Here is a 22259-nt window from a genome sequence, read left to right as displayed (position 1 = left end):
GAACGGTCAGGTGTTAGGCGACACTACAAATTTCGGGTATCGAGGTGTTAGGCTTGTTTTGTGCATTTCTGCTCAAGCACGTGCTCCTTTGTTTGATATTAATTCCGCAGTTTGGAAGTCACAGGAACGTGCCTCTGAGTAGAGGTAAGTATATGATTACTTGTCTGTGATGGCTGACATAGCAACAGCATACGCTCCTGAGAGGCTATGACTTTACCGCTCTTCTCTTTCACTAGCTCAGTCTTCGGCTTAAGGGTAGCCAGCGAAACATGTTGCTAGGGTCCCCTTTCCGTCCTTTCTTTATTTTATTACATACCTCTCTCATCTGTCATAAATTCAGATAAGGCCAAATTAGAAGGCGAGATCTAGGAGGGTAAATGCGCTAGTCTCAATGAGAGGGCAACACGGTCAGTGGTAGGAGTCATAATTTAAGAGGCGGTGATAGCACAGTGTGCGGAAAATCCGACTACCATTGGTGATTTCCGGTGGCGATGCTAAGTATGTATCTGGGTGAAAGGCAGAACGGTATATGCGCTAGAAATAAGCCAATTAATTCAAACATAGTCCTGCACCTTGGTTCTTCAGTCGTCGATCCGATACCAGTAATAAACAGCTTGGATGTCATTTTGAAGAACATACACAGTGGAACGTACATACTGTCCTAGCTCACTTCAGACTCTCGCGAAGTATTGGTGTTCTAACAAACTCTCGTTGCTTTGTACCAAAAGATATTAAATTACTTTTATACTATTCACTTTTGCGCATCCACATTAACGTTTTGATATTTGGCATAGGGCACAACGACTGACACAAACTTGTTCTTTCGAGAGCAGAAAAAAGCTGTAAGAATCGATTCCAAAGCACTCTATGACGCACACACAAAATCTATAATTGACGACACTCCATTACAACCACTATCGTACCTGTTCAACACACTTCTATTCAAAGGTTATCATTCCTGTCGTAAAAATAATTACCCTTTCTTAGAAAAACTGCAACCCTGGCCTTACTTGCAAACACGTATAGCAAAACTAAGCAGTCAATTTGGAAGATTCCTTAAACCCGTACTGACTATGGCCGTTTAATCACTTACTGCTGCAAACTCTTAACGCCTCCATTAACCCGTCAAACATATCTACACAGCAGTCTCTGTAGAGTTACTAAAGTTATGGTTAACATGTTGAATTTTGTGCCCGCAGTTTTAGTCCGGTCACCTAAAGGTACGTGGTGTTCATATAATGCGGACGCTATGCTTGGGACGCTTTTATTTATTTTCCTCCTTTTCGCCCACTGCTGTTTTGCTTTGTGAACGGGGTGCTTGCCATTGTCAAGCTATTATAGGTGTTTTGCTAGCACCGAGCAGCATCACGAGTATTGCAATTTTGCGGTCGATGCTGAAATACGGTTATTTGATTGATAATCCAAAGTGCATCAATGAATATCTTCGAATTGCTAGTATGTTCACGAAGTACCATGCGGGCTGAGGCAAATATTTCCCGGAAAAAAAGAAATTGGTGTTGTGTAAGAATTGAGCTGGTTAGCTACCAATCCAAGCATAATAAAACACCTGATAAGCGGGTTAATTGTCCTTCTACCTGCAATGCACATACACTCGCCCAGTAGTTGCGACATCGACATCTGTATTATTGGAACACGACGGTTTTTTTTAATACCGGTTTATTTCCAATCCTATATATATATATATATATATATATATATATATATATATATATATATATATATATATATATATATATATATATATATATATATATATATATATATATATATATATATATATATATGGGGGGCCACAACACCATAGCTCGAGACGACTTTGTTTACGGGGATGTCATTGGTGGGGAACTGGGAGATTACCGGTAGAAGTTATTCTTTTATGTGAATTCATCAAAACTGAGTGACCAAAAAAAGAAATGCTGGACGATAGACATCGTGAAAGGAGTCAGCAAAAAATTAATCTTATGCCGAGTGTACACCTAACGTACAGTGACATTAATAAAGATCATAAAATGGTTCATGTCTTGAAAGAAAATTCTTCAGAATTTCCTCTAATGCACTCACCAATTATCTTTCCATTAGCTTTTCCTGAAAAAAGTGAATTTTTTTCTCAGGTAGAAAAAAAGGTGCCTACCGTGGTGGATGGGATAGAGACCCGTCAATAGCGACGCCCTTGAAGGCGTGCACTCTGGCTGCGCGTAGTAATTGTTGAGTAACACTCCCGTGCTCGCCAGGGAGTCCAGATTGGGCGTCGGGATCTGCTTCGAACCGTAGAGGCTAGTATCAGCCCACCCCTGCATTCAAACGCTCTTTAATTTGGTATTCCAATACCACGTTGCAGCTTTGACCTGCTGTATGCCTGAAGAATAAGTGCTGTTATCCAGTTGTCACAACTACAGAAGTGTGATGATCGGTGGTTAATGTGGAAGGAGGAGGGCGTAGAACCCGAAGGTGGCTACCGTGGAAGGATACGGAGGAGGGTTACCATGGAACGGGGAGAATATGACGAGGGCGAAGGAATGCACGAGGGGAGGGTAGCTGCCACTGGAACCACCCGGAGGGAGGTTGCCTTGGAAGGAGGAGAGTTACTGTTAAAGGAAAAGGGTATTGCGAGAGTTGAAAAATGCGCAATCTGATTGTGGCCGCCACGCGAACCATCTGGAGGGAGCACGCTGCGGCGAGAGGAGATGAATGCGCAACCTGCCCTTGGTTGCCACGTAGGAGGACCCGGAGGGTGGCACGTAAGACTTCACTACAATCATTTGTCTCGGCGTTTTTAACAGATAGCTTCGAAATGACGTAGGACATTTTGTCACACTCTTGTTCAAAACATTCGCCAGCTGTTAACAAACAGCCGCCTCCATGGATACGCGGCGAAAGGAGAAAAATGTTTGTGAAAGCTTTACGTACATTTCTTTCTTTGGGCCGCGCTCCCACCCTGTACCCCCTCTCCCCTACCAGGGAATCACCCCCACGAGCACATTACGCTGCTTTACAAAAGTGCATCACCTTCGAAGTGACATTTCATAATAATAATATTAATATTAATAATTGGTTTTTGCGGAAAGGAAATGGCGCAGCATCTGTCTCATATATCATTGGACACCTGAACCGCGCCGTAAGGGAAGGGATAAAGGAGGGAGTGAAAGAAGAAAGGAAGAGAGAGGTGCCGTAGTGGAGGGCTCCGGAATAATTTCGACCATCTGTGATCTTTAACGTGCACTGACATCGCACAGCACACGGGCGCCTTAATATTTTGCCTCCATAAAAACGCATCCGCCGCGGTCGGATTCGAACCCGGGAACTCCGGATCAGTAGCCGAGCGCCCTAACCACTGAGTCACCGCGTGACATTTCATACTTTCGCAAATTGTCCTAGGATGAACTTGCGTGATCTTCACGAAGATACCTCCTCATAGGTGAACTGTGAAATCAGGAAACTGCTTTTAAAACTTTTGCTTCCATGTCAACCTAAGGGCGCTAAGCCTACTCGTCACCCCAAGTGCGTCAGGCTGCTGTGAACTTCTCTATTATTTGCAAACATGGCGTTCCCCTATAGATTTTCCCCCTAGATGGGCTCTGTCAGATGTGCAGATATTTTTTTGTGTGCGAGGAGAAATCTGAGACTCTGGCTGCATACTTGCCAGACAAGAGAAAGAGAAAAGTGTTTAATCCCACATTTTCTCCTGCCGACAAATCTCCTGCCGCGGTGATGATTTCACAACCCTGTACTAATTATCCTGATGTTGTAAATCCGCCTCCAACTGCATACAATTTAACTTGTAGCCTTTCAGCGTACCCAGCTCCTCCTATAATTTTCGCGAAAGATCTGCATTTGGGGTCCATCCTTATTTTTTCACGTTCAAGCAGAGTCCACTTTAAAAACTTCCCAAGTCAGTCAAATATCATGTGTAGTAACGAGCGGACGATGTTTGTCGCAGTGTTTATACCGACATGTGCTGCGCTGTCACGATATCACGGTTTGAAATGCCTTGTTAGGCGAAGGAAACCATGACACACCGCCTCAGGCCTTAATATTGGACACGTATGAAATACCGCAGAGACAAGAAGCAAATGAAGTTATTATGCACTCCCTAAGGGTGATGATGACGCAAAGCAGGCGCTTATAATATACGCTCACGCTATATTCGACCAACTGCTAGCGCGTTTCCTTCGCGCATGCGCGGGCAAATACTAAATGCTACGAGGAGTGTCCAGTGCGGTAGCCAAGCATCAGCGGATCCTTCGTACGGAAACTGGTACGAGAGGTTCGGAAAACACAAGGCGCCGTCACTAGAGCAAAATATCTTTAGAACAGCCGCGTTTTGTTCGTCACGCATCGCAGCCAAACGCCGGTTAGATGTGCAGCTGCTGCGGAGTTGGTGCCAGCTGTTTCCGCCGTCCTTTAGCTTACTTTCTTTCTGCGCTGCACTCAATTGAATTCACTCACCAGGTCATCGGCCAAGATGAACACTATGTGTGGCCGGGAGGCATTCTTTGCAGACGCTGTAGCCAGTGCGCTTGCCGCGACAATCAGCAAGAGGGCCATTCGGTGAAGCATACTTCACCCTGCAAGTGTTTTAGGAGGATAGTTTATTATATATATATAAATGTTTCTCTCATATCGCACCACAATTCTTTTTCTATAGCACTGCATGCTGACAATTATTGCTCTCTAAACGGGCTTGGGCCAATTGTCGAAAGGAAATGGTGTTGTTGTTCAAGTCGGAAATACGCTTCAGGATAGCCCATCAGCAGTTCTCACATAAATCGAGAAATGAATTCCATGCAAAGATAAAATAATTTTCTTACTGGAATACGTGGGAGTGCACTTTATAGCCGAGTTTGTTGCACTCTAGCCGAATAATGAAACAGCCCTACCGGCATTTCATTTAATGTTTTATCAATGAATTAAAACTAGAGCAGATATGAAATAAGTTCAAACAGTGTAAACGTTATTCTGAAGTGCCCACTTCAACTTTCAAGAAAAAAATCGTGACGTTATTATGAATTCGTGTGAGCTTGCAGATATTCTGCCCACCTTATCTTAAAGACTACAAAAGATGCTAACCAAAAAGAACTCCATAAGAAATCTTTTGTGTGCAACAGATGCAGCGGTTGTAACTGTCGTCCAAAGCGCAAGCGAAACAACATTACTGTGCAGTGTTCGATCCGTAACAAAATTCTACTGAGACATTCTTTCGCGATGTGTCGCCGCGGGCAAAACTTTATTCATCAGCACGACCACTCGTCAAAGTAGAAGATAAGGAATTTGATAATGTCTGGTGATAACGTAGCAGAGAAATGAAAGACCAATTTGTTGGCTGGGAAGGTCATGACAGATGTTTCATTACAATCGCCAAGGAGCCTTTCTTACCTTCTAATGCCAGAAGGGCAAAAAATTAATATGTATTATGCGTTGGTATTGGGCTCATCATCATCACCATCGGCCTGACTACACCCACTGCAGAATAAAGGCCTCTCCCATGTCTCTCCAATTAACCCTGTCCTTTGCCAGCTGCGCCCACCCTATGCCTGCAAACTTCTTAATCTCATCCGCCCACCTAACCTTCTGCCGCACCCTGCTACGCTTGCCTTCTCTTGGAATCCACTCCGTTATCCTTAAGGACCAGCGGTTATCTTGCCTTCGCAGTACATTTCCTGCCCAAGCCCACTTCTTCCTCTTGATTTCGACTAAGATGACATTAACACGCATTTGTTCCCTCACCCATTCTGCCCGCTTCCGGTCTCTTAACGTTACACCTATCATTTTCCTTTCCATGGCTCGCTGTGTTGTCCTTAACTTAAGCTGAACCCTTTTCGTTAGCCTCCAAGTTTTTGCCCCGTAGGTGAGTACAGGTAAGGTACAGCTGTTGTACACTTTTCTCTTGAGGGATATTGGCAACCTCCTATTCATCATCTGATAGAACCCGTCATATGCGCTCCACCCCATTTTTATTCTTCTAGTTATTTCCCTCTCAAGATCCGGATCAGCGGTCACTACTTGCCCTAAGTAGGCGCAATCTTTTACCAATTCCAGTACCTCGTTGCCAATTGTGAACTGCTGCTCCCTTGCTAGACTGTTGAACATTACTTTGGATTTCTGCATGTTGATTTTTAGACCCACCGTACTGCTCTGTCTAACTCATTGATCATGATTTGCAGTTAACCTTTTTAGTGAGTCACCAAGGCAATGTCATCAGTGAATCGCAGATTATTTAGGTAATCTCCATTAAGTCTTATCTCCAACTGCTTCTAATTCTGGCCTCGGATTACCTCCTGTAAACAGGCGGGTATTGGGCTACTTGGCATGAAAGGGGGTTTTAAAGAATGCATCACACCAGGACAAAAAACACGCCTTTCCATTAATTAGGCTCTCCTCCGGTGCCTCCCAAATTATAGGTCCTATTTTCAATATAGTTAGGCCTGTCTCACGTGTTCTTTAACGCAAATTGTAAAATATGGCTCGTTGAAAAAAAAAAAAGTCTAGCCCAGTGTTGATACCTTCCCTGCTGTCAATAAACAATTAAATTCGGTTAGCAATGACTACTTTCATGCCACGACAAAAAAAAATGAATCTTGAGGCACGAAAGGCATAGTCCTCCGAAGACACTATACTAAGAAACGACGTTATTTATTTTTTGAGTGTAGTATTCAACTTGAGTGGTTACGAAAACTTTACAATAACATGAAAAAGCAACCAATATTCCACCGTACTGCGGCAAACTTATGACACCTATCTTGTAATCAATACGTTCACGAAGAGCAATTTTGCTTTTGGGCCTAAGGAACCGAAATTTCTCGGTCTTTTGTTTGGAAATTAACGATGCGATAACAGCATGAGTCGTGACCACATCTAGGACAAAACTTTGTTGAGCATTTCCCAGTCATCCTTTTGCCAATTTCGCGCGTTACATCGCATCATCGACCTTAAAGAGCAGTGTAAGTACACTAATGAAGTGCTCGAACGTGATCTAGTTCCAGAGAACAAAATTTCTCGCTACATCTCGGTTATCGAAGTCATCAGTACTTAAGAATGTCGCTTTCTGATTTTATGTGATAAAAACTTTCAAACTGACGCGCAGCTAAATGAAACGAAGGTAAGTGCATTTCTATTATACAAGGACACAAGGCGACTTCGCAGGAACATGGAAATTACTATTTACCTTTGCTCTGTTGACGTGGTTTCTCCCTGAAATGTTGGAGAATCACTGCGATAGCTCCGAACAGTGCAAATTAAGTTCGGTGCACAGAATTCATCGTGGAAATCTGTACAACGCCTTTTCAGGGCCGGAAACGCTCACTCCTGCGCACTATGGGACAAGGCCACAGGTAATATATTTTAAAAGCATCTGGTTCCCTCTGAGGCATAGAGCGTCAGTGGCTGTGAACAAAAATGTGCCGGGGTTTTCAGGTGGTGTTTCAAATAAGTAGGCCTTTCCGCTGTTCCCAAACTGTGAGTGACACCAAAACAGCCTCGTGCCGCTGGTATTCCATGTTCGCAATCAGTGGCTACGGCGTTCATCAGCTGATCACAGAGAGGTGGCCGGTTTGATCACGTCTTCAAAGGCTACATTTCCATGGAGATGAAATGTCAAAACGGCTTCGTTGCCAAATTTTGAGTGCTTGTTAAGAAAGCGAATGTAGGGCTAGTTAACGAGCACGATTTCTCCGTTTTAAGCTTTTTATACTTTACAAGCAGTGAGCGGATGATCATTTTGGACTATGCCTAGTATCTCCAGTTAGCTGCCATTGGCACAAAGGCTTCGCCCAAAAAAGAAAAATTAAAGATGAATATGGCGCGTGTAATCACCGTTCCTTTAGCTTATTGCGGTAAAGAGTTTTAAGTTTTTAATTTCATCTAATTTATGGTTCGAACCATAGCATGCACAACAGGGTACCACGAGAACTCGTAGACAGCGGTTAATTAAATCAATTTTCCCACTGGAGAGAGGCGCCCTGACGTTAGAGACTACGTGGTGGCAGTCAACAAAAATATTTCAGCTGCACAGCGTAGCTGGCGTACCATTGTGCCTCGCGACCGGAGGAATTTAAACTTTCCATCTAAAAAACTGCTCTCCAAGCAATTCTAGACAGCGAGCCTCCAGCAGTTCACTCACCGACGGAACAAACATCAAAGCCGTTGAACTATCGCAGAGGTTCCCAGGAAAGGCGGCAGGAATTTTTTAACATCTGGAATGCATTATACGCTCACGTTTTAACTTTTGAGTGTCAGTATTCTAGGTGCCGTGATTCTCCGTGCCTAGATTCCCTGTGTCGGCATTCCCCGTAGCCCCATTCCACGTGTCTACTTTGCCCGTGCGGTCACAACTTTTGCGTCCTCTGGCGGAGATGTTGCGCAGATACGTATGAAATTCACCGGGTTATCGGCTCTAGTCCAAGTTCACTTGAATAAGAGCAAAAGCACCGGTGCCTTTGTAGTGGCACGCTATATACGCGCCATGTACAGCTTGGTTACACTGTATGTACGTTCGCGTCTGTACAAAGATAGGTTCGAAGAAAAAGAGCATGGAATATGAAGAAGAAAATAGCATAAATGAACACATCGCCTGTTATTCGAGTCCTCCTCATCTGCATAGTGTAAATGACCCAGGTAATATATATATATATATATATATATATATATATATATATATATATATATATATATATATATTTATGAAGGGAGCCAACAGTCACCGAAACCAAGGTGCATAGGGGAACGTTAGTTTTATTATTTTTTTTTTAATGTGTTATGCTTATCAGTGGGAGAATAATACTTAGATTAATAAATTGCTTAAAGAAAATTACTTATAAAGCAGCAGAAAAAACAACCATGCCGCCGGTGGGATCCGAACCCACGACCTCCGAATATCGCGTCCGGTGCTCTTACCAACTGAGCTACTGCGACGGCTGTCCAATCTGCTGCTCTCGTGGGTATTTATGTTTACTGCGTGTGAGCGAGCCTTGAGAGTGTTCACCAGCGCCACCCTCGACCCTCAAGGCTCGCTCACACGCAGTAAACATAAATACCCACGAGAGCAGCAGATTGGACAGCCGTCGCAGTAGCTCAGTTGGTAAGAGCACCGGACGCGATATTCGGAGGTCGTGGGTTCGGATCCCACCGGCGGCATGGTTGTTTTTTCTGCTGCTTTATAAGTAATTTTCTTTAAGCAATTTATTAATCTAAGTATTATTCTCCCACTGATAAGCATAACACATTAAAAAAAAAATAATAAAACTAACGTTCCCCTATGCACCTTGGTTTCGGTGACTGTTGGCTCCCTTCATAAATTTGTTAAACGGGCCCCTCATTTCCTTTAACTTGTCTGCTATATATATATATATATATATATATATATATATATATATATATATATATATATATATATATATATATATATATATATATATTAAGGAAGCCTACAGTCAACGAAACTAAGGTGCATAGGGGAATGTTTTCTATTTTTTTATTAATTTTAATGCCAATCAATTGGATTTAAAGAAAATTACTTATAAACCAGCAGAAAAAACAACCATGCCGCCGGTGGGATCCGAACCCACGACCTCCGAATATCGCGTCCGGTGCTCTTACCAACTGAGCTACGGCGACGGCTGTCCAATCTGCTGCTTTCGTGGGTATTTATGTTTTGCGTGTAAGCGAACCTTGAGAGTGTTCACCAGCGCCACCCTCGTCCATAGCGGTGGACGTAGCACGTCCTGTAATACCGCAACTGTGACGTAGAACGTCATCTAATGGTGAGGGCGGAAACTGTGCGAGAGCCCTCTTATACTACCTATGGCATCAAGACTGCCAGAACCGAGACCCCCGTTAAGCTATTAGCAGACAAGGCAAGTGAAATAAGGGGCTCGTTTTTATCAAACATATTAAGGAAGCCAACAGTCAACGAAACTAAGGTGCATAGGGGAATGTTTTCTATTTTTTTATTAATTTTAATGCCAATCAATTGGTTTTAAAGAAAATTACTTATAAACCAGCAGAAAAAACAACCATGCCGCCGGTGGGATCCGAACCCACGACCTCCGAATATCGCGTCCGGTGCTCTTACCAACTGAGCTACGGCGACGGCTGTCCAATCTGCTGCTTTCGTGGGTATTTATGTTTTGCGTGTAAGCGAACCTTGAGAGTGTTCACCAGCGCCACCCTCGTCCATAGCGGTGGACGTAGCACGTCCTGTAATACCGCAACTGTGACGTAGAACGTCATCTAATGGTGAGGGCGGAAACTGTGCGAGAGCCCTCTTATACTACCTATGGCATCAAGACTGCCAGAACCGAGACCCCCGTTAAGCTATTAGCAGACAAGGCAAGTGAAATAAGGGGCTCGTTTATCAAACATATTAAGGAAGCCAACAGTCAACGAAACTAAGGTGCATAGCGGAATGTTTTCTATTTTTTTATTAATTTTAATGCCAATCAATTGGTTTTAAAGAAAATTACTTATAAACCAGCAGAAAAAACAACCATGCCGCCGGTGGGATCCGAACCCACGACCTCCGAATATCGCGTCCGGTGCTCTTACCAACTGAGCTACGGCGACGGCTGTCCAATCTGCTGCTTTCGTGGGTATTTATGTTTTGCGTGTAAGCGAACCTTGAGAGTGTTCACCAGCGCCACCCTCGTCCATAGCGGTGGACGTAGCACGTCGTGTAATACCGCAACTGTGACGTAGAACGTCATCTAATGGTGAGGGCGGAAACTGTGCGAGAGCCCTCTTATACTACCTATGGCATCAAGGGTGGCGCTGGTGAACACTCTCAAGGTTCGCTTACACGCAAAACATAAATACCCACGAAAGCAGCAGATTGGACAGCCGTCGCCGTAGCTCAGTTGGTAAGAGCACCGGACGCGATATTCGGAGGTCGTGGGTTCGGATCCCACCGGCGGCATGGTTGTTTTTTCTGCTGGTTTATAAGTAATTCTCTTTAAAACCAATTGATTGGCATTAAAATTAATAAAAAAATAGAAAACATTCCCCTATGCACCTTAGTTTCGTTGACTGTTGGCTTCCTTAATATGTTTGATAAACGAGCCCCTTATTTCACTTGCCTTGTCTGCTAATAGCTTAACGGGGGTCTCGGTTCTGGCAGTCTTGATGCCATAGGTAGTATAAGAGGGCTCTCGCACAGTTTCCGCCCTCACCATTAGATGACGTTCTACGTCACAGTTGCGGTATTACAGGACGTGCTACGTCCACCGCTATGGACGAGGGTGGCGCTGGTGAACACTCTCAAGGTTCGCTTACACGCAAGACATAAATACCCACGAAAGCAGCAGATTGGACAGCCGTCGCCGTAGCTCAGTTGGTAAGAGCACCGGACGCGATATTCGGAGGTCGTGGGTTCGGATCCCACCGGCGGCATGGTTGTTTTTTCTGCTGGTTTATAAGTAATTTTCTTTAAAACCAATTGATTGGCATTAAAATTAATAAAAAAATAGAAAACATTCCCCTATGCACCTTAGTTTCGTTGACTGTTGGCTTCCTTAATATGTTTGATAAACGAGCCCCTTATTTCACTTGCCTTGTCTGCTAATAGCTTAACGGGGGTCTCGGTTCTGGCAGTCTTGATGCCATAGGTAGTATAAGAGGGCTCTCGCACAGTTTCCGCCCTCACCATTAGATGACGTTCTACGTCACAGTTGCGGTATTACAGGACGTGCTACGTCCACCGCTATGGACGAGGGTGGCGCTGGTGAACACTCTCAAGGTTCGCTTACACGCAAAACATAAATACCCACGAAAGCAGCAGATTGGACAGCCGTCGCCGTAGCTCAGTTGGTAAGAGCACCGGACGCGATATTCGGAGGTCGTGGGTTCGGATCCCACCGGCGGCATGGTTGTTTTTTCTGCTGGTTTATAAGTAATTTTCTTTAAAACCAATTGATTGGCATTAAAATTAATAAAAAAATAGAAAACATTCCCCTATGCACCTTAGTTTCGTTGACTGTTGGCTTCCTTAATATGTTTGATAAACGAGCCCCTTATTTCACTTGCCTTGTCTGCTAATAGCTTAACGGGGGTCTCGGTTCTGGCAGTCTTGATGCCATAGGTAGTATAAGAGGGCTCTCGCACAGTTTCCGCCCTCACCATTAGATGACGTTCTACGTCACAGTTGCGGTATTACAGGACGTGCTACGTCCACCGCTATGGACGAGGGTGGCGCTGGTGAACACTCTCAAGGTTCGCTTACACGCAAAACATAAATACCCACGAAAGCAGCAGATTGGACAGCCGTCGCCGTAGCTCAGTTGGTAAGAGCACCGGACGCGATATTCGGAGGTCGTGGGTTCGGATCCCACCGGCGGCATGGTTGTTTTTTCTGCTGGTTTATAAGTAATTTTCTTTAAAACCAATTGATTGGCATTAAAATTAATAAAAAAATGGAAAACATTCCCCTATGCACCTTAGTTTCGTTGACTGTTGGCTTCCTTAATATGTTTGATAAACGAGCCCCTTATTGCACTTGCCTTGTCTGCTTATATATATATATATATATGCGTAAACTGTACACGTGGACGCATATAAAATACACTGCATGCATGACAACATAGGTAGGAGGCTAACTGACACCAGCTAGGTTAGAATGGAAAAGTAATAGTATACTAAGAAAGTAGCGTCGAAGACTACATGCTCTTCTATCAGAGCTCTCGTACGAGATTAAGATATTCGAGACGGAAAAAGAACACAAGAGGCATTGTACTGTTTTAAGGAATGCATTGCAGCCTTCATTGCGGTTCCACAATGCTGACCTGTAAAAAGGAATAACTTGAAATCCTTATAAGCGCAACCACGAGTTGCTTTTATGCAGACTTACTGGGGGGAAATTGTGCGTGTGGAATTTGACAGGCGTATACGTGGCAGGCAAGGACGGCAACTAGCGGAAAGAATGCCGAGCCTATCAGCCAGCCGATATCTTTGCGGTTTTTGTACCTTTGAGTGGAATGGAGACTAGTAAGGGAGTTTAGACGAGCTGTCAGGGAGTGGCCAAAGGAGATGAACAATCTGTTATTTTCCACACACTCACTGTTGAAGCACGAAAGTTATAAGACAGCGTAGTCAAGCAAGTGTAAATAGAGGACAACTAAGAGAGTTTGTAACATTCATCTCACTAGAGATCATTGCCTTACACTACGCTGACGGTTTCAAAATTTATGCACGTTGCCCACAAAGGTCCTTGTCATGAATGTAGATTGCACTGCCACTCATCTACATTAGATGTATATCGCCCCACGTGCTCGAGAGCCCCACGGCTGGGATAGCGCCAGCTGAATATTCCATGCAAGACAGGTTTAGGGGAATACCGAACACAGCCGGAAAAAAAGTTCGGGGATTATGAAAGCTGTTGCTGATCTAAGTTAAGGTCTCACTATAGGGTGCATTTTTACACGCGTCAAATTACAAAAGATCGAACCCTACTTAAATGTTTGGATATCTTCCTCACATACAGAATTATTCAAATAAAAGGCCCACATTTTGAAGAAAACGTAAAAAATTCGTCCAGATTTGTGTAATTTACCCTTGTACATAATGTGAATGATATCAGTCGGCGCCCTCACTTATTCCAGCCTTTCCGTATGTGTGCTTTAGTGCGCGCAGATTCCGTATTGTCGGAATGAGCATCACGAAAACAGCATCAGTTTAATATGAAATTCCGTAACAGGCATGAAGAATATATACGGAATTACTGCAATCGCGATACACAAAGTTGCACCAGGCATTGCAGTCAATTTTTTCTGTGCACAATTGCTTAGTTGGCTCTACTGACCCCTTAACTATTTTTTTTCTCCATTCAGTCATTATCTGCCACCAATAAGTGCGTTGCAGTTAATCCTCCTTTCTCACTCTGGAAGAGTCCCCTCTTCAAGGCCCATAGGGTCTATGCCCAGGTGCGTCACGTAACCGCACGGGGCCGCACTCCGAGCAGTAATAAATACGTCTTGTCAACACTGAAACTAAAATGTAAAAAAAATATCTACCGTGCATCCGACGAGCTCACATGATCAAATAATCGCTCCCATTTGCCCAGAGGCAAGCGTCCAAAACTACACTTACAGGAAGCAAGTGTCTTATTGATAATAGTTATCAGGTTGTAGGTGGAAACACTTCCCAACGACTTGGCAACCGTCATATGAAGAGGATATACCACCAGTTAAGTGTGCAGTCTGAAAGCAGTTTCGAACGCAGAGTGCTATTATTTATTCTCGAAACCCTCGGAATAATATCCATTACTCCATCCTTCCTCTGTCGCCAAAATGACGTTGTTTTTTTACACGTGCTTGAATGAAGTGAAGTTGGGGGTACTGCCTTAGTCTGTTAGCAGAGGGTTTGCCTTACTCCCTGCATCATTTTCATTGAAATGAGATAAAAAATGGCGCCTCAACAGCAGTTTTTAAACTGTGATTTTTCAAAATATCTAGCTCATATTCATGCTATTAAGCTGCAGTACACAAGATTATTCTTGCATTACTGTCCTGGTTCGTAGTAGCAGCATAGCTAAAAATGACGTTTTGCTTTTTTTTGCACGTTAAAGTGCGCGTTAAAGATCCCCAGGTGGTCGAAATTATTCCGGAGCCCTCCACTACGGCACCTCTCTCTTCCTTTCTTCTTTCACTCCCTCCTTTACCCTTCCCTTACGGCGCGGTTCAGGTGTCCGACGATATATGAGACAGATACTGCGTCATTTCCATTCCCCCCAAAACCAATTATTTTATATGTATTTATTTTTCCCCCCACATGCTTGAATGAAGTGTATTTGAAAACTACTAATTGTTGTTCTTTACTGTATACTTTTGATGTCGATTACTCCGGGTAGGTGTGCTCTGTTATTGCTTTTTGCCTTTGGAGGAGTATCGCCTTAGTCTAGCTGTTTGCAGAGCTTTTTGCCTTATTCCCTGCGTCATTTTATTTGAAATGACTAATAAAATATGGCGCATCAACCGAAGTTGTTAACCTGATTATTAAAAAATATCGATCTCCAATATTTATGCTAACAAGTTGTAATAGTGAATCTTACTCTTGTATTGCTGTCCTGGTTCGTAGTAGCAACACAGTTAACAAATTAGCCTCTATTTTTCTCTTTAGTACGCATTTAATGCTTAGTGAATTAGCAATGGCGAAATCATCATTTGTTGTGTGCATAAATTGCTGATTAGCGTCATGAAGGTATTCATAGATGACAACATTGATTCATTCGTTAGTTCTCACACCGACGGTGCCACTCTGTCTAAACAACAACATAAATTGCGCCTTAAGTGTGGTGCCCAACAACAGTGATAGTTTTTCTCAAGGAAAACCAGTCTGAGGAGCTTTAGCTTCGCTATGGATTTCTCTGTCGTAGGAGACACGTTTTCTAAGCGTTGCCTTGTACTGTGGAACATCCCACAAAACAAAAACCTGCTGTGCTGTCCGCAACGACAATGTCGGCGAATTTAAGCTCACAACAACTTTAGTGCAAAAAAAATTTTTGTGTCTTTTTACAGTGTGTTTTAGTGAAGCCTGACAGCAGTAAGGGAATGAACCACGTTTTGCACCTTTGCGATTACGGTGAAAGAAACGACCCGAAGGGAGAATGTGAAGGCTGGATAAAACGCAAATACAAACGCACAAGAGTACAGACGAGAAAGCAACACAAACGAAAGCGCAGGAAAAAAGGAAATAAAGGGTAGAGCACAACAACGCAAACAACAGGCAGTGGAAAGGCGAGCAGCTAACGTGAATGCAATGGTGAAAGCAAAAGGTAACGAGAAGGTACGTTTAGAACTGGCAACATGAAACGCTTAATCAAGTAATTTATAAATTTGATAATTCAAAGAAGGGAGTAAGGCATACTTTACGTGGTAAACAACGCGGGAATGTTTAAGAGGAAAAATATATTAGAAACAACAGACGAGAGGGCCAAGTGTGAAACACGACAGAGTGAAGGCAACATTTGGAACACTGTAAGCGATAAAGAGAGAAAGTGTAAAATACTAGAAGCAGAAGGCAGTCTGGACGAGATACCTAAAACTAACCTTGTACTCCGCCTGGCATAATCAGTGCACAAATCTGCTATCTTTCCTTGTGAGCAATTTTTGTTTTTGCAGTAAATCTAATTTTGCTCTCCCAGGAACAATATCCGGTAGAGGAGGCAGGACAATGCATTCAACTTTGAGTAGCTGGAGTATATAAGCCTGTGTGACCTTGTTGAGAGGCATCGAACAGCGCATTGCTGTCGCCCCGTGACTCTCAGTGCTCTGGCACTGTCATTACGTTTGCCACTACTGAAGTACTCTTTCGCTTTCGCTTCCTATTATACCACCAAAGCCGTCTTAGGTTGTTCTGTGGGAACTCCGACTACTGATCCGGAGTTCCCGGGTTCGAACCCGACCGCGGCGGCTGCGTTTTTATGGAGAAAAAACGCTAAGGCGCCCGTGTGCTGTGCGATGTCAGTGCGCGTTAAAGATGCCCAGGTGGTCGAAATTATTCCGCAGCCCTCCACTACGGCACCTCTTTCTTCCTTTCTTCTTTCACTCCCTCCTTTCTCCCTTACCTTACGGCGCGGTTCAGGTGTCCAACGATATATGAGACAGATACTGCGCCATTTCCTTTCCCCAAAAACCAATTATTATTATTATTATTATTATTATTATATTTTCCCCAAGATAGATTTCCCAGTTAAACGCACCAAAAGCTTGGGCGTGCAAAGGGTTTGGTATGAACTTTAGTCCCGAATCTGTAGGAACCTGTCAGAGGCCTTATATTGCCCTTGGATGCTAGCCACAAAAAGCAGGAGGCTAAGTCGACGGACGCTAACGGTTCACAGAAGACCACATTTCATATGTAAGCACTTTCTGGCATTTTGTATCACTGGTAATCGCCCTTCCTATCGTTGCTCTATCCCTCTCCGATGATATAAAAGGCCCAGCGAACGAGGTTGTTTGCTTTATGTTCTTAATGTTCTCGCCGATAAGCAGAAACAAAAAGCGGAAAGAGAGAGAGACAGTAATTTAATGAAGAGAAAAGTGGAGATGTCGGCCTGCGGTAAGGTGACTGTGGCCTGCTACTCCACAAAAAAAGAGCGGAAGTGTATCTTTTTAGCTATGACCTCACATCCAGCGGACGAGCAGCAGGGAAAATTTTGCTGCCACGCAAAAAAGCTATTCGTTTCGCTGCGACTTTACTGTTCCCGTTTAGCAGGTGCACTGTCATTCTCGAGAAACGGAACATAAACACAATTTTTTTTTTTGCAGTGTGCCTTCCACCAGAAGAAATCTAATTCTCTGCGCTTTCGTTCCGTGCCTTGTCCTAGCCCTCATGTCAGCCCACGTCGGCGGTAATGTTTTTCTGGTATTCCCCGTGCACGTTCGTGCCGGTGCCCGCTGCCAATTTGCGAGCCAGCTTGCTCATTATCACCTAGTTTCACATTTTCCTGTGATCAGGTTGTTGTTCTTCTATTTCACGCGCGTTTTGACGTTGGAACACAGGTTCTATTCCTTGCTACCTCAGTCAAGAACCGTGCCATAAACGCCGGTAAAATCTGCGGCTGGAATGCTGTTGCGTTTGTCGCGCCGCTTAGAAAGAAACACAGGACCGGCAATGTTGCGAAACTGCGTCTCAGCGAATGCTGCCTCTCACCCCTCTTGTTGCATTCGCCGGCGGCTCCGTCAGAAATCACGGCGAACTGAAATTGCTGTCCGTACCTCTGTTTTACTGTTACGCATGATTAATTGTTATTTTTATATTATTGTTCGTTTGCGTATTTCCGAAAACATCTTTGTTCCTACATTATTCCTGATGCGGGATTTAGAGGTAATGATATTGCTTTATTTTCGGTTTATCTAATCATGAGCCCATTTGCTTCTTTGTGCCGTTACTCTACTATACGTTTCCGAACCGCCACTACTAGCATATGAGGCCGACCCGGATTTTGTTTATGCTGTGGATATGTTTATCTCACTTGCGACATCTTGTTTAGCGGGACTAATCATAACGCAAAGTAAAAGTCTGCTATTGTTACTGCGCTAGCTTAGTAGCGACCGCTGTTCAGCAGAACGGCAGTGTGCACGTAGTTATGTTTGAACGAAGACGGGCTTGACTTCTTGATGATCGTACAGATCAGTAAAATGCATGCACTCTTCGCGGGTTGAGCCGAATACTCTGCAAGCGCATTTTGTCTCATTAATCGGCATAATGAGAATAAGTTACTTAACTTGCCTGGGATGACAGAAAACATGGCTGGCTTATGCAGCACGAATAAAGTGGGCTATATTGGTACCAACTGCCGAAAAAAAAAGTTGGAAGCGAACGCACCTAAACATATTGTTGGCAGCTGAGTTGCGCGTTACTTTTCCAACTCGTCATATTGACCAAAGTATTAAGAGTCGTTGCGGTATGAGGCATGTATTAACTTCAGGGCGCAATATTGATTTATTAATGCTGTAGGCACAGTTTACTACAGCAAGTTAGCTCATGAGCTGCACTTTTCTTCCCGGTCTTATTGAAAACAACCCTCCAGTTATGAAGTAAAATGACCTGTGGTCTGATCGGTATGTAATGTTATGCATGTACCTGTGAAAGCATGGAAAGTATGCATGCGGCGCCGTGTTTGCTTGAAATGCATACACACTGAACGCTGCCGATAAGCAAACAGAGGAGCAATTATCCTGCTCTTCGTAGTATCTTTTATTGGCAAGGCAGGGAAATGAAGCATATTGTTTAATGTGTTCAACTTCTCCCCAGCTACTCACACCAAATCTACTAAAAATAAGTGCGTGTGGTTTATATAATCCTGATATTAGCGAACAACCATTAATCAGTTCACACAAGTACCACAATGCTTAAACAACGTGCAACATTTGGGCATAGAAGAGGAACAAACAACGTGGTATATTTTGACATAGAATAGAAATAAATACATTCATAGGTTGAAGATGCGTTAAAGAAAGCTGAAGAGAGGTGCTATTCTCAGAAATGGTCACAGTTGTGCAACATCAACCTTAACTTCTGAGGATAAACAATGGTTCGTTTCGTTTTATGCGGTTTAACGTCCCAATTGGATTGGAAAACATTTAATTCGTCAAAAAAGGCAGAATGCAGACGATCCGTGCTAGGTGGCTATCAGTCCACCGCTGACAGCGACCTGGGTAGCCCACTCAATGACCCGGGTTTGAACTCCCAAGTCTGAGCTGACCAACACGGCCTCCCACTGCTCGAGAGTAGGAACCTGTATTAGAGATTTCGGGGGCGGCTCCTCTTTACAATTCCACAAGAGGTGATCATAAGTGGCTAAATCACCACTCATCCCAAAGCTACTCAGGCTACGAGGGACGTTGTCGTGGAGGGCGCCGGATAATTTTGAACGCCTGGGGTCTTTAACGTGCACTGACTTCGCACAGTACACGGGCCTCAAGCATTTTGCCTCCACTGAGATGCGACCGGCGCAGCCGGGATCGAACCCGTGTCTTTCGGGTCAGCAGCCGAGCACCATAACCACTGAGCCACCACTGCGGCAAATATAAAAATTATATACATAACTTTTCTCAAGATAAGAGCACGACAATCATATTTCAAGACTCCTTCAAGTAGCCTAGCAGCCTAGAAACAGAGATCCTATCACAGGCACATGCAAAAGCATTTACCGTATTTTCCGGACTATACTCCGGAGGTACGAATTTTGTTTGAAATTAAGTTTTTTTAGATTATCCTCAACAATCGTTAAGTCGTTCACGACAGTTAGTTTGACATAGGGTGCGGGCCACGAATCAACGGACCGCTTGCACACTTCCCCAGAGGATGCCTTACATATGCGTACAAGTTTCGTGTAAGAGCCCCTTCTTGCATCTAGACTTCCCAGTTCTTGCGAACATCGCTCTTAAACGCGGGCTTCATCGAGATTTTGAAAGGCCGAAGGTGTTCAGTCATGCCACCTGTGAATATAACAATTACAGTGGCTGTCTTCTTCAGCTTCCCTTCCATACTCTCCGCAAGGTTTGCACGCATGAAATCCATTACCAAGATACACTTTGGGTCAAAAATCCACCCTGTTGCGTTTCCGCAGCACTACTTCAATCCAGCTGTGCGTGATCTGTTCGCTCATTCACCCTTTACCGTTGCATACCCCACGATAGTCGGTAGGGACATTTTTGTTTGCAATAGTTTTGCGTTTAAAAATTGGTGGTGGTAACTTTCCGCACGTGAAGCTGCTTGGCTCCTCGAAAGTGCTAATGATAAAACACTTTTCTATGATATTTAGCATAGCAGGGAATATTGGCACTTCATCTATGTTGTATACCTTTCTAGGAAGTATTCGGCAGAGTCCGAAGGCAAACAGCACCGCTAGCAGTCGATTAGGGTATCATAAAATTAGCGAGGGCACCTAAGAGTGCTTGCTTGCTTTGAATGCGAAAACACTATCTCATCGTGAGCTCCGTTGCGAGGTTCTGTAAAGATTCTTACGTTTGTAATGGCACACCTACTCATTAGCACCTTTATTCACGAAAAAGTAACTCGGTTATGGGGTATATGGTATGCGTGCTTGCCTCGCAGTTTGAAGGTCCTTGGTTTAATTTACCGCACCTTCAGGAGAAATTTTAGTTTTCTTTTTTGCTGTAGGTGTCACTATTTCATGATCTACTGTTGACGTCATTCGAGAACATGGTGGTGTCATTGAGAAATTTCGTGCCGTGGACAGCGTCGGATGCCCGCTTTTGTGCTAATGAGACATATTGCCACGTTGTGGTTTGTGACAATATGTCCCGTTAGCACTTATACATGACGCGACATGCGATGCGATCATACAATGCTTTCGCATTCCAGATCTAAATTCCGTCCTTTGGTCCACTTCAGTCAGAACTGTAAAAAATCCCGCTTCTTTTCGCGCCAGTCTTCCGGCTCACTTTAGCCTACCATCGTGTGCTGTCGAAAACTCAGATGATTCCTGTTCATAAACCTGGCGCACCAAGGCACACTACCTTGTAATTCCGGGTACCTTGTACAGCAGCCACAGTACGATCAACCAGCTTTAATTTCATCTTCGACACCAAATTCTCCGCGACTCCGGCTTTCATATCCACACTGCAAGCTTGTCTTCAAGCATTGGCAAAGCTGTAGTACCCTACCTACGTGTTTTCTTCCACGCAGGCATCTCTCGCCTATGTTTCAGGGAAGCCGAATGCATCCGTACACATTCTTCAAGATTGCATGTTGTTAGGCGAGTCGGTTGTACATCGTAGAGTAAAGGTACTGCGCGAAATGTTACGAACACGAACGAGCAGGGCACAGGACGGACGCCTTCTCGTCCGTATTGTATTATTTTGCGCAGTACCTTTATTCTACGATGTACACATTCTTCATCGACGTTAAATTTTTTTCTCACTGTTCGGACAACGAGGAAAAAATTTGTCGCTGAAAGTTGTGAATTGTAAGAAAAATGAAAATTTCTTCCTGAAGTGATCAAATTACTGCCAGCCGTGGCGTACTCAGAAAATTTTGCGAGATCGCTTTCGACACAACTGTGCACAATGCAGCTACTAGGTTTAAACAGTTTCTTGAGCACAGGTCAAAGATGAAATATCTGCCGGGCATAAAACACCGCGATGAATTCATCATCTCGCTTTCGAGCAGTATTTGGACGGGCGCTGCAACGGTGCTCAGACCTAGTTTTTTCACGCCATAGTTATCATGATAAAAATACATTTAGGAAAGTGTGCTTGTCTAACAAAGTGAAAGCGTGCGAGGGCGTGGGTGACCTGACGATGCTTTAAAGGTCAGCTGCAACCTCTGGCGACAGAGAGGAACGACCGAGAGAGTCAAACACACATTTTCTTGCCTTTCTTCGTGTTGAATAAACCTCGAGCTATCTCTAGCAAAGCGCATTTACAAATCAATATGGCTGAGTGATAAGCCTTTAGCGTTAAAGGCACCAGCGAATGGTTTTCGCCAAGTACGCCCCTGGCTATGTTCACTGGATATCAGAAGGCCATTTATCCGTAACTATTTAGTATTGGTTAATAGTTACGCAAAGCCGAATGTTCGTAATTAAACTCGCGGAAAGTTTCACTTATTATTTTTTTCTTAATGCATTCGTAGCCCCAAGACATCGCGAAATAGGGCCCAGTTAACAGGACCTGCCCCTTTTTTTGCCTCTAACAACTTCTTCATTATAATTACTGTATGGAATTACGACTTGATTGTATTCTGCATTTGAGCTTATAATAAGCTTAGTATTGTGAACGGCAGGAACT

At 43.8% G+C, this 22259-nt stretch overlaps 1 long non-coding RNA gene across 1 annotated transcript; it reads right to left on the bottom strand.

The window, feature by feature from the left end:
- Window positions 1–2282: 2282 nt before the first annotated feature.
- On the bottom strand, window positions 2283–7282 carry LOC144123400 (uncharacterized). The gene is made up of 3 exons (XR_013313082.1): window positions 7184–7282; window positions 4468–4586; window positions 2283–2312 (listed from the first exon to the last, which is right to left on the bottom strand). It is a non-coding gene; the product is annotated as an uncharacterized LOC144123400 (long non-coding RNA).
- Window positions 7283–22259: the final 14977 nt, after the last annotated feature.

Source organism: Amblyomma americanum, chromosome 3 (genome assembly GCF_052857255.1).
Source record: "Amblyomma americanum isolate KBUSLIRL-KWMA chromosome 3, ASM5285725v1, whole genome shotgun sequence".
In the NCBI taxonomy this organism is placed as follows: Eukaryota; Metazoa; Arthropoda; class Arachnida; order Ixodida; family Ixodidae; genus Amblyomma; species Amblyomma americanum.
This window is presented reverse-complemented; position numbering and strand designations above follow the sequence as displayed.